A 13,042-nucleotide genomic window follows, 5' to 3' on the forward strand; every position below is an offset into this window, starting at 1 on the left:
TTCAATTTTTTTTTTAATTTTTTAGGTTCCACATATAAGTGATAATATAAAGTATTTGTCTTTGACTGATTTCTTTAAGCATAATATGCTCTAGGTCCATCTATGTTGTTGAAAATGCAAAATTTCATCCTGTGTATATGGTGAATCAGTTACTTTTCCCAGTGTTGGAGAATTGGCCTTTTGTAGTATTCTAGTAGTTCTGGTCATCACAGCTATGTGCTATAGGGGTTCTCCCTATGTGGGCTGTGTGGGTGCTTCTGATGTAGTGGGCTGACTACTGTGGGCATGCTGCTTGACATGACTGGCCCCCCTGTTCAGTTGGTTGCCCCTTGTGTGGAGGCTTCTGGCTACTGGCTGGTGGGGCCAGGTAATGACAAGGTTGGCTGTGGAACCTCAAAGGTTCCCAGGGGTAGTGCTGGCTCACTGGTGAGTGGAACTGGGTCCCGAGGGCTGTGACTGCAGGGCCCTGGGAGTCCCAAGACTGGTGGGTGGGGCTAGACCCTAGGACCACTGTCTGAGGGGCCTGAGATGTCTCAAATCTTGATTCGGCTTGTCGGTGGGCAGGGTCTAGTCCTGGGGTCTCTGGCTACAGAATCCAGGGGTCCCAGAACTGGTGCTGGGTCACTGTTGGTTGAGGCCAATTCCTGATAGAGGTGCTGGGGGATCGAGGATGTCCTGAAGTTGTGTTTCCCTACTGGTGAATGGAGCCAGATGCAGGGTGAGGCGGATGTTGAGGGTTGGGGAGGAGGGAACATGGCAGGGAAGAAGATTCTGGGGTTGGTGTGGGCAGAGCAGAATCCCGGCACCTCTGGCTCCAGGACCCTTGATGTTCTGGAACGAACGTTTGCAGCCTGGTGTGTGGAGCCAGGTCCCGGGACCCATGGTGGATGCACAAAGCTGTGTCCAGGATTGGCTATGGACTCAGTGGGTCTTGAGGCAGCTAGTCTCCTGGTGGGTGGCGCTGTGTCTCCTTCTGGTAGTTGCTTGGCCTGAGATGTTCCAGTACTAATGCCTACAGGCTGGCGGGCAGAGCTGGGTCTTGGAGCTAATAAGCTAGAGGGAGGATTCCAGAATAGTGCCCACCAGGGCCAGTGTCCACGTGGCAAAACTTGCTCCCCAAAATATCTGCCACCAGCATCTCGGTGCCTCCTGTCTCCTGTCTGGAACACTGCAAAATCATCAGGTAGATCTGATGCAGGCTCCTTTCAAATTATTGTTTTTGCCTTGGGTCCCAGAGCACGTGAGATTTTGCATGTGACCGTTAAGAGTGGAGTTTCTATTTTCCTCAGCCCTCTGGCTTCCCCCAAAAGTAATCCCTGCTGGCCTTTAAACCCAGACATTCTGTAGGTTCACCTTCCTGGCTCTGGACCCTTGGGCTGGGGAGCACAGTGTGGGGCTCTGATTCCTCATTCCTAGGGGACAATCTCTGCAGTTATAGCTCTTCTCCCATTTATGGTTTGCCCACCCACTGCTGTGGGTCTCAACTATATGGCAACTGTCACCTCTCCTACCTGCCTCCTTGCAGTTCCTCCTTTATATCTATAACTGTAGAAGGTTTTTTATGGTAGGTTCTGGTCTTTCACATAAATGGTTTCTCTGTAAATAGTTGTCATTTTGGGATGCCCTTGAGAGGAGGTGAGCCCAGGGTCTTCCTACTCCACCATCTGGGGAACTCTTCAACCTAAGCTGTTTGCTTTATGAAGCAATTCCAGGGCTGTGGAATAGGTCTTTTTTTTTTTCCCTCTTGTTTTAAACTGGAGGCAAATCAAGTCCTTGTGTAGCTGAATTCCAGTTGCAGAATGGATCCCCAAAATATGTATTTTTAGATTGGAAGGAAGAAAAAGTGTCATTATATAATACTCCTTCTTGTTCAGGAAGCAAGTTTATCTGTAACTAAATTATATAATAGTTCAATCTTTGGGTCCTAACTCATACAGGCAGCAGATAAAGACTATGGGATGGTTAAAAATGAAAAGAACAGTCAGTTCTTGTGTTATCAAGACTAGGAAGGGTGGGAAGCAGTTCTCAACGCCTTTAAGGGGTCATACAGTTGTGGAATTTCACTCTTTTGGACAGATACGTTAATAAAACCAAACATATGCCTGTCCTGACCTGATTTGGCCTGGTCAAACAAGTCTCGAGGCCAACACTGGATTGTTCCAGAGGTCAGCAACTGGTGTTACACTTTACTGTGAACCATTCCTCAGAAAGAAAAGGCTTAATAAAGACATTTAACTCTATTATTGAAACAATTCAGGCCAAGTCTGTTCCTGTAACTCTCCTTTCTTCTTTAAGAAGTAGATGATTAAACTGTAAAGGAATGCAAAAATACTGAAACATTTTTTTATAGAACTCCTTGATTTTTTTCTACAATAGGTGGCCTGACAGAAGTAAACCACACATACACATTCATGTACACCCCACACCCCACACCGTGCAAGAAGCAAATATTCCACGTGAACTGTGGTTGGTTGTTCTAGGATGTGAAACATAACAGTAAAGAGAGAACCCATCTGTTTTTTTGTTGATGATTTTTTAAAATTTTATTTTATGTGGAATTATAGTTGATCAACAATGTCTGTTTCAGGTGGGTGTACTAGAAAGGGATTCAGTTATACACATACACATGTATCTATATTCTTTTTCAAATTCTTTTCCCATTTAGCTTATTAGATTATTGAGTAGAGCTCTCTGTACTATACAGTAGGTCTTTGTCGGTTATCTATTTTAAATATAGTAGTGTGTGTGCATTTGGAAGAGATTCTGTTGTCCAGCTATCAGATCTTAGGATGATCCAACTTGTAAATTTTGACTTTTTTAAATAGATTGTTTCCTCTTCATCTTCTTATATCAGTAACAACAAAAAATAGTTTCTCTCACTCTGATTCTTTTTTTGTACTTAATATTCTTTTATTGACGTATAGTTGATTTACAATTTTTAAAAATTTTATTTATTTATTTAAATTGTAGGCTAATTGCTTTACAATACTGTGGTGGTTTTGCCATACATTGACATGAATCAGTCATGGGTGTACATGTGTCCCCATGTCCTGAGGCTCCCACCTCCCTCTTATGTCAGCTTTTTTTCCTTCTTCACCAGGGCACTGGGGGTAGGGAGGACACCAAAGACTCAAATCTAACAGTAGATGGCGGTAGATGGGTTGCCCATGCAGATAGGAGGTGATGTAGAGCCAGGGTTTGGGGATGGGGATGGGGATGTGGTGGGAGGAGAAACAGGAGAAAGCTCAGACAAAGAACACTCAAATTCTATTCAGATGGGCAAGTCCAGTCTTCTTTCATTTGGGGGAATCATATGCTTGCTTTCCACTGGGACTCTTGAATTTGCAATAAAACTGGGAATCAAGATAAGTAAAAGACAGGACATGAATTCAATTTGGAACTGAAGGTTAAGTTTGGAAGTCTCATTTACTTAACCATGTCCTATCTTCAGTGTGGTAAATAAGATGTTTACAGTGTGGATAAAAATAAGTGAGGAGGATAAGATTATAATTAAATGATGGTGTTATATGATGATAAAGAATAACATAAGAGATTTCTCACTGTTACTAATAAATCTGTAACTATCTTGTTTAACATAATTCATTATGGCAAATATTTGTTTATATGTACATTTAATACAAATTATTGTGTAGAACACAAATCTGTGTTGAATAGTTCTTATCAATAATGGTCCTTACCTTCATTTTGTACACACACATAGGTGTATAAAAATATATGTGCACATGTATGTATACACAAGATGCACACACATGTATGTACATAACACACACGAATTCAGACACACATGTGTATGTAATTCATATGTATACATGTGTGTTCATTTTTAAACCTTTAGTAAATGGTAAGAATTCTTCTTTCCTCATCTTCCTTCAATAGAAATGAGTGAATAAGTATCCTGTTCTTAGGGAGCCTGTATTCTAGTCAGAAAAAGCAATGAACATGTTAACAAAGTAATATTGGAGAGTGACAGTGCCATTAATAGCAGGTGCCTGATGTGGAGGTGAGGATGCTGTCTGAGCAGTCTTTCCATCCATATCACTGTGATTGTTGCTGTTTTTTTTTTTTTTTTTTTTTTTAAATTTAAGCAGCAGTTGTTATCAGGCCATCTCTAAGAAGATGACATTTGACTGTAAGGGCAGAGAGAACAGTGCGTGTCTAGACCTGGAGGCAGGGGTAAGCTTAGTGTGTTTGAGAGACAGGAAGATGGCTTAGAAAATTGGTACAGGAGCCAAGAGGTTATTAAATGAGGTTGATGGTGTGTGTGTTAGTTGCTCAATCATGTCTGACTCTTTGTGACCCTAAGAACTGTAGCCTGCCAGCCTCCTCTGTCCATGGAATTCATCAGGCAAGAATACTGGAGTAGGTAGCCATTCCCTTCTCCAGGGGATCTTCCCAACCCAGGGATCAAACCCAGGTCTCCTGCATTGCAGGTGGATTCTTTACCATAAGGGCCACAACTCCAGTACTTTGGCCACCTCATGCGAAGAGTTGACTCATTGGAAAAGACTCTGATGCTGGGAGGGATTGGGGGTAGGAGGAGAAGGGGACGACAGAGGATGAGATGGCTGGATGGCATCACTGACTCGATGGACGTGAGTCTGAGTGAACTCTGGGAGTTGGTGATGGACAAGGAGGCCTGCCGTGTTGCGATTCATGGGGTTGCAAAGAGTTGGACATGACTGAGCGACTGAACTGAACTGAGAGAGACCCAAATCATGTAAAAAAATAGAAGGATCCTTTTAGGCCACAGGAAAGACTTTGAACAATAGTTTAAGCAGACATAACTAATATTTTTATACCATAAGTTGCATTCTTCACTCATTTCCATACTGACTTATGATCCTTTCTTCATCATATTTAGTTTTTGTATATTTTACTGTCTTCTGAAGGCAATCTCTTCTAAAGATCTGTTCATTAGTTATTGGGCCTAGTACCACTATACTATTTATCATAGCTTTTTTTTTTGTCTTTTCAAGTTACTCATTTGTGCATATTTCAAAATGCATATTAACACTATCTTAACAACAACAAAAAAACACTATATGACATTTCACACCTGTTTAAGTTAACATCTAAAACATTTATTCATCAATCTAAATAGTTGCAAAGGATATAATCTCTGGTGAAACAGAAGTAGGAAACATTTAAAAGTAAATGTTGGAGAGTGTTTTGCCTATAACACCAAGCATGGAAACCTCTCTTGTTAGTTTCATTTCACAGAATTTCTTAGGATATTTTTGCCTGTTCTTAGTTGGAAATTTAGGGTAATTTTGTCACTCTCTTTTTAGAATTTTAACTGGACTGCCACTAAACCTATAATTTAATTTGAGAAAAGTGCACCTTTTATGGTACTAAGTCTTTCCATCTATATCATTGTGATTGTTGTTGTTTTTTAAATTTGAGCCTTTTTTTTCTGTCTCACAGTAAAATTTAGTACTTTGGTTTTTGTAGGTCTTACGCATTTCATGTAGAACATATTCGTGGGAATTATGTTTTTTTGTTGCTACTGTGGAGATTTTTTTCCATCATATTTTATAATTAATTACTGGTACCATTCTTAATATTGCTAATGGCTGTTCATTGTTTCTTTGGGTTTTCTAGTTTGATAGTAACATGACTGGAAAATCATGAGAGCTTTAGTTTTCTTTCCAAGATGATAGTTATTACTGTTACACACTCTAGTGCTTTTTCTAGAAGTTCCTGAACTCTATTATTTGATGATAATAACATTTTTCTCTTGGTTCTTTTGATGATAGGAGTATCTCTAGAATTTGTTGTTAAGCAGGATGTTGATTCTTGATTTTTGAGAGCTAGTCTTTATCATGGCATCCAATCTGATCACTTCATGGCAAATAGATGGGGAAACAATGGAAACAGTGACAGACTTTATTTTTTTACACTCCAAAATCACTGCAAATGATGACTGCAACCATGAAATTAAAAGACACTTGCTCCTTGGAAGAAAAGCTATGACAAACCTAGACAGCATATTGAAAAGCAGAGACATTACTTTACCAACAAAGGTCCCTCTAGTCCAAGCTATGGTTTTTCCAGTAGTCATGTATGGATGTGAGAGTTGGACTATAAGGAAAGCCGAGTGCTGAAGAATTGATGCTTTTGAACTGTGGTGTTGGAGAAGACTGTTGAGAGTCCCTTGGACTGCAAGGAGACCAAACCAGTCAATCCTAAAGGAGAGCAGTCCTGAATATTCATTGGAAGGACTGATGCTGAAGCTGAAACTCCAATACTTTGGCCACCTGATGTGAAGAACTGCCTCATTGGGAAAGACCCTGATGCTGGGAAAGATTGAAGGCAGGATTAGAAGGGGACGATATAGGATGAGATGGTTGGATGACATCACTGACTCAATGGACTTGAGTTTGAGCAAGCTTCGGGAGATGGAGAAAGACAGGGAAGCCTGGCATACTGCAGTCCATGGGATAGCAAAGAGTTGGATACGATTGAGTGACTGAACAACAAAGTCTTTATCATGTTAGACCAATATCCCATATCTTGTTTAAGTTTTTTCCTTTTTTTTAAAGTAAAGAGTATTAGCTTTTCTTGAATACCTTTTTAATCAATGCAAAGAACATACAGATTTTCTTAACTGACTTTTTGTGTTTTATTATGTTAATGGTTCCTGTTATGAGAAATTATTCTTGACCGTAGAGGATACACTCTACATTGTTATATTGGATAATTCATTGTTTCTGGCCTCTCTACTGGTGACTATAAAAGGGAATCACACTTCCTGTTTTTATTTAAATTACCATGGCACAAGTCCCTGCTGGTTTTCCTGCTGTGAATTGCCTCCATCTCCAACTGTCTCTTTCCCTCAACTGTTTGTGAGATTTGTTCTCTACTCTTTGGTCTTGCCACTCTATTCTTGCCTCAGATAGCACCTCTTAACAGCTGCTCTGAGGAACACAGCTATCCTCCGCAAGTGATGGCTGCTAACATCTGCCAGGAGTGGTCCCTCTAAGAACCCAGAAGCCCAAACCCGTCCACAGTCCTTCTTGTGAAGGTCAGTGCTGCCACCAGATGCACAAAGACATATCCTCCACTTAGAGTCAGGCAGAGCAGAGAGGAAGTTCTTTCTTTTTCCTGTCCAAGGCGCACCTTACATTCTATTTCCAGGTAAAAAGCAGCGGAGACGTCCACTCTCAGAAGGTGAAATTGAACCCCTGCTTTCAGAGTTATGTTGACTTGACTCCCATGACTTGCCAAGAGCTTTCAAAGGATGGCTTATTCAACTTTAAACAATAGTCCATGTGGCATACGGTCCAGAACACCAAATACATCTTTGTCACAGTCGTTCCTCCTGCATGAGGTGTAGAAAAGATCAGGATTGCACAGGCTTCCTGCTTTAACTCTGGCTCCTAATTTCCTCTGATGTTGTGCTTAGGCAAGGACAGATAGTTTTCAGGACTGGGGCAGGTTGAGAAGCAACAGATGTGTAGTGGCTTAACTCTGCAATTAACACCTTGAGGTGAATGTAATTGGTTTTCTCTACTGCTTCAAGATTTCCCCAGAGTTCAGAGAACTCCGAGTATATTTTAGGGGAACTTGCCCCTCCAAAAAGGGAAGGTTGCCCACTTACAAATTCTGGTTTCAATTTTAGAATGCTGCAACTAATTTTAAGGCAATTTCTAGCTTAAAATGATAAGATCCAGTTTTTTTCGGTACTCCATTACTAACTTCTAAACTAGTTTTGCGGTTATATTGTTTAGAATTTTTGCATCAACTGTCATGAAACTGGCTTAGTATTTTTTTTTATCAGAGATAAAAGCAATAAAAATGATATTTTCACTTATAAAGTATTCCCTGAAACATTATCTTCTGTAGTATAGGAATCACACATATATATTTTTAATGTTTTAAAGTCCTTATCTTTACCCTGACTGGTCCTGTAATACTTTTAATAAATAAGACATTGATAAACTATTCTTTGATGGATTGATGTATTCACCTACTTGTTTTTAAGTCAACTTTGGGAAATTACATTTTCCCAAAATGTAATTTTTATTTTAAAATAGTCATTATTCCCCTCTTGGCTGCACCATACAGCTTGTGGGAGCTTAGTTCCCACACCAAGGATTGAACCTGGGCCCCTGGTAGTGGAAGGGTAGACTGCTAACCACGGGAAAGCAGGGAATTGCCTAAGTGTGCTTTTTAGAAAATAATTTCTAAAATTTCATCTGTACCTATTATATAATTTCTTTCTCAATACTACTTTTATTTGTACTTATCAAATATAACTCGACATATACAGACTTTTAAAAACTAAACAGTATGTTTAGAAACATTTATTGCATAAAATTAAAGACTTTTCATAAAGTTTTTTACTGAGGTATTTTTGTTTGTCATAAAATTCAGCCATTTCAAGTTATACATTTTAATGATTTTTTAAAGTAACTTTATTGAGTGGTGCAACCATCACCAAATGCAATGTCAGTTGTAACACACTTTCCATCTCTCCCAAAATATTCATTATTTCCATTTAATCTTAATTCTCATTCCTATCTCCATCTCTAGATAATGGCTAACTTACTTTTTATCTTTGTAAATTTGCCTTTTTTTGGACATTTAATATGAACGTGTGGTCTTGATCTGGTTTCATTTATTTGGCGTGTTTTTGAAGTTCATCTGTGATGAACTTCGTTCCTTTTTATTTTGGAGTGTTACTTCATTGTATAGATATAACACATTCTATCGATCCACTGCTGTTTCCAGTTTGGGGCTATTATGAATAACGATGCTGTGAACATTCACAGGCAGGTCTTTGTATGGGTGTAGGTTTTCAATTCACTTCAGTTCAGTTCAGTCACTCAGTCATGTCTGACTCTTTGCTACCCCATGGACTGCAGCACACCAGGCCTCCCTGTCCATTACCAACTCCCAGAGCTTACTCAAACTCATGTCCGTTGAGTCGGTGATGTCGTTCAATCATCTCATCCTCTGTCGTCCCCTTCTCCTGCCTTCAATCTTTCCCAGCATCAGGGTCTTTCCCAATGAGGCAGTTCTTCACATCAGATGGCCAAAGTATTGGAGTTTCAGCTTCAGCATCAGTCCTTCTAATGAATATTCAGGACTGATTTCCCTTAGGATGGACTGGTTTGATCTCCTTGCAGTCCAAGGGACTCTCAACAGTCTTCTCCAACACCACAGTTCAAAAACATCAATTCTTCAGTGCTCAGCTTTCTTTATAGTCCAACTCTCACATCCACACATGACTACTAGAAAAACCATAGCTTTGACTAGATGGACCTTGTTGGCAAAGTAATGTCTCTGCTTTGTAATATGCTGTCTGGGTTGGTCATAACTTTTCTTCCAAGGAGCAAGTGTCTTTTAAATTTCATGGCTGCAGTCATCATTTGCAGTAATTTTGGAGTGTAAAAAAATAAAGTCTGTCACTTTTTCCACTGTTTCCCCATCTATTTGCCATGAAGTGATGGGACCAGATGCCATGATCTTAGTTTTCTGAATGTTGAGTTTTAAGCCAACTTTTTCACTCTCCTCTTTCACTTTCATCAAGAGGCTCTTTAGTTCTTCTTCACTTTCTGCCATAAAGGTGGTGTCATCTGCATATCTGAGGTTATTGATATTTCTCCTGGCAATCTTGATTCCAGCTTGTGCTTCATCCAGCCCAGCGTTTCTCATGATATACTCTGCAGGGTGACAATATACAGGCTTAAGTACTCCTGTTCCTATTTGGAACCAGTCTGTTGTTCCATGTCTAGTTCTAACTATTGTTTCCTGACCTGTATACAGATTTCTTAAGAGGCAGGTCAGGTGGTCTTGTATTCCCATCTCTTTCAGAATTTTCCACAGTTTGTTGTGATCCACACAGTCACAGGCTTTGGTGTAGCCAATAAAGCAGAAATAGATGTTTTTCTGGAACTCTCTTGCTTTTTCCATGATAAAGCAGATGTTGGCAATTTGATTTTTGATTCCGCTGCCTTTTCTAAATCCAGCTTGAACATCTGGAAGTTCACATTTCACATACTGTTGAAGGCTGGCTTGGAGAATTTTGAGCATTATTTTACTAGTGTGTGAGATGAGTGCAATTGTGCCATAGTTTGACCATTCTTTGGCATTCCCTTTCTTTGGGATTGGAATGAAAACTGGACTTTTCCAGTCCTGTGGCCACTGCTGAGTTTTCCAGTTTCTCTGGCATAGAGTGCAGCACTTTCACAGCATCATCTTTTAGGATTAGAAATAAGTCAACTGGAATTCCATCACCTCCACTTGCTTTGTTTGCAGTGATGCTTCCTAAGGCCCACTTGATTTTGCATTCCAGGATGACTTTCTCTAGTGAGTGATCATACCATCGTGATTATCTGGGTTGTGAAGATCTTTTTATATAGTTCTTCTGTGTATTCTTGCCACCTCTTCTTAAGATCTTCTGCTTCTGTTAGGCCCATACCATTTCTGTCATTTATTGTGCCCATCATTGCAGGAAATGTTCTCTTGGTTTATCTAATTTTCTTCAAGAGATCTCTATAGTCTTTCCCATTCTATTGTTTTTCTCTATTTCTTTGCATTGATCACAGAGGAAAGCTTTCTTACCTCTCCTTGCTCTTCTTTGGAATTCTGCATTCAAATGGATATATCTTTCCTTTTCTCCTTTGCTTTTCACAGCTATTTATAAGCCTCCTCAGACAACCATTTTTGCCTTTTTAAATTTCTTTTCTTGGGGATGGTCTTGATCCCTGCCTCCTGTACAATGTCAGGAACCTCTGTCCATAGTTCTTCAGGCATTCTGTCTATCAGATCTAATCCCTTGAATCTATTTGTCCCTTCCACTGTATAATCATAAGGGATTTGCTTTAGGTCACATCTGAATGGTCTAGTGAAACTTTCTTCAATTTAAGTCTGAATTGGGCAATAAGGAGTTCATGATCTGAGCCACAGTCTGCTCGCAGTCTTGTTTTTGCTGACTGTATAGAGCTTCTCCATCTTTGGCTGTGAAGAATATAATCAATCTGATTTTGTTATTGACCATCTGGTGATGTCCATGTATAGAGTCATCTCTTGTGTTGTTGGAAGAGGGTGTTTGCTATTACCAGTGCCTTCTCTAGGCAAAATTCTGTTAGCCTTTGCCCTGCTTCATTCTGTACTCCAACGCCAAATTTGCCTGTTACTCCAGGTATTTCTTGTATTCCAGTCCCCTATAATGAAAATGACATCTTTTTTGGGTGTTAGTTCTAGAAGGTCTTGTAGGTCTTCATAGAACCAGTCAACTTCAGCTTCTTTGGCATTACTGGTTGGGGCATAGACTTAGATTAGTGTGATATTGAATGATTTGGCTTGGAAACGAACAGAGATCATTCTGTTGTTTTTGATATTGCATCCCAGTACTGCATTTCAGATTCTTTTGTTGACTATGATGACTACTCCAGTTCTTCTACGGGATTCTTGTCCACAGCAGTAGATATAATGGTCATCTGAGTTAAATTCACCCATTCCAGTCCATTTTAGTTCGCTGATTCCTAAAATGTTGACGTTCACGCTTGCCATCTCCTGTTTGACCACTTCCAATTTGCCTTGATCAGGGTCTCTGGTAGCTCAGATGTTAAAGTGTTTGCCTGCAATGTGGGAGAACCTGGTTTCGTTATCTGGATCAGGACAATCCCCTGGGGAAGGAAATGGCAACCCACTCCAGTACTCTTGTCTGGAAAATTACATGGATGAAGGAGCCTGGTAGGCTACAGTCCATGGGATCGCAAGAGTCGGACATGACTGAGCAACTTCACTATGGACCTAAAGTTCCAGGTTCCTATGCAATATTGCTCTTTACAGCATCAGACTTTACTTCTATCACCAGTCATATCCACAAATGGGTGTTGTTTTTGCTTTTGCTCTGTCTCTTCAGTCTTTCTGGAGTTATTTGTCCACTGATCTCCAGTAGCATATTGGATACCTACTGACCTGGGGAGTTCGTCTTTCAGTGTCCTATCTTTTTGCCTTTTCATACTGTTCATGGGTCTCAAGGCAAGAGTACTGAAGCGGTTTGCCATTCCCTTCTCCAGTGGACCACATTTTGTCAGAACTCTCCACCATGACCCATCCGTCTTGGGTGGCCCTACACTGCATGGCTCATAGTTTCATCGAATTAGACAAGGCTGTGGTCCATGTGATCAGATCTAGTTTTCTGTGATTGTGGTTGCAGTCTGTCTGCCCTCTGATGGAGAAGGATAAGAAGCTTATGGAAGCTGCCTCATGGGAGAGACTGACTGAGGGGAAAACTGGATTTCGTTCTGATGGGCGGGGCTATGCTCAGTAAATATTGAATCCAATTTTCTGTTGATGCGTGGGGCTGTGTTCCCTCCCTGTTATTTACCTGGGGCCATACTATGGTGGAGGTAATGATGATAATGGTGATCTTCTTCAAAAGGTCCATGCACACACTGCTGTACTCAGTGCCTCCAACCCTGCAGCAGGCCACCACCAACCCATACCTCCACCAGAGACTCCTGGACACTCTCAGGCATGTCTGGGTCTGTCTCTTGTGGCGTCACTACACCTTTCTCCTGGGTCCTGGTGCACACAAGGTTCTGTTTGAGCCCTCTAAGAGTCTATTTCCCAGTCCTGTGTAAGTTCTGGCACCTCTATGGTGGGGTTAACCGTGACCTCCTCAAGAGGGCTTATGCCATACGGAAGTCTGCTGCACCCAGAGCCCCTGCCCCTGCAAAGTCCACTGCTGACCCATACCACCACAGGAGATACTCAAACAGAGTTCTGTTTCAGTCTCGTTGGGGTCTCTGGGTCCTGGTGCACACAAGGTTTGTTTGAGCCCTCTGATCTTCTCTGGTGGGTATGGGGTTTGATTCTAAATGTGATTTCACCCCTCCTACCCCACCTCCTGTGCCCTTGGATGTGGCGTATTTCCTCAAAGTTGCTCCAGTGCCGCACAGCTGCCTCTACTCAATTTTCGTAGGTGGAATTTACCTAGAAGTAGAATTTTTGAGTCCTATGATAGGCTCATGTTCAATTGTTTTGAGAAAGGCTAAACTGTTTT

General features: G+C 40.8%; 1 protein-coding gene across 10 annotated transcripts in view; it reads left to right on the top strand.

Moving 5' to 3' along the window:
• ADAM22 (ADAM metallopeptidase domain 22) overlaps nucleotides 1-13,042 on the top strand; it is a 238,622-nt gene that overhangs the window by 42,589 nt on the left and 182,991 nt on the right. The window lies entirely within an intron of this gene.

The sequence above is a fragment of the Bos taurus genome, chromosome 4 (genome assembly GCF_002263795.3).
Source record: "Bos taurus isolate L1 Dominette 01449 registration number 42190680 breed Hereford chromosome 4, ARS-UCD2.0, whole genome shotgun sequence".
NCBI classification, from domain to species: domain Eukaryota; kingdom Metazoa; phylum Chordata; class Mammalia; order Artiodactyla; family Bovidae; genus Bos; species Bos taurus.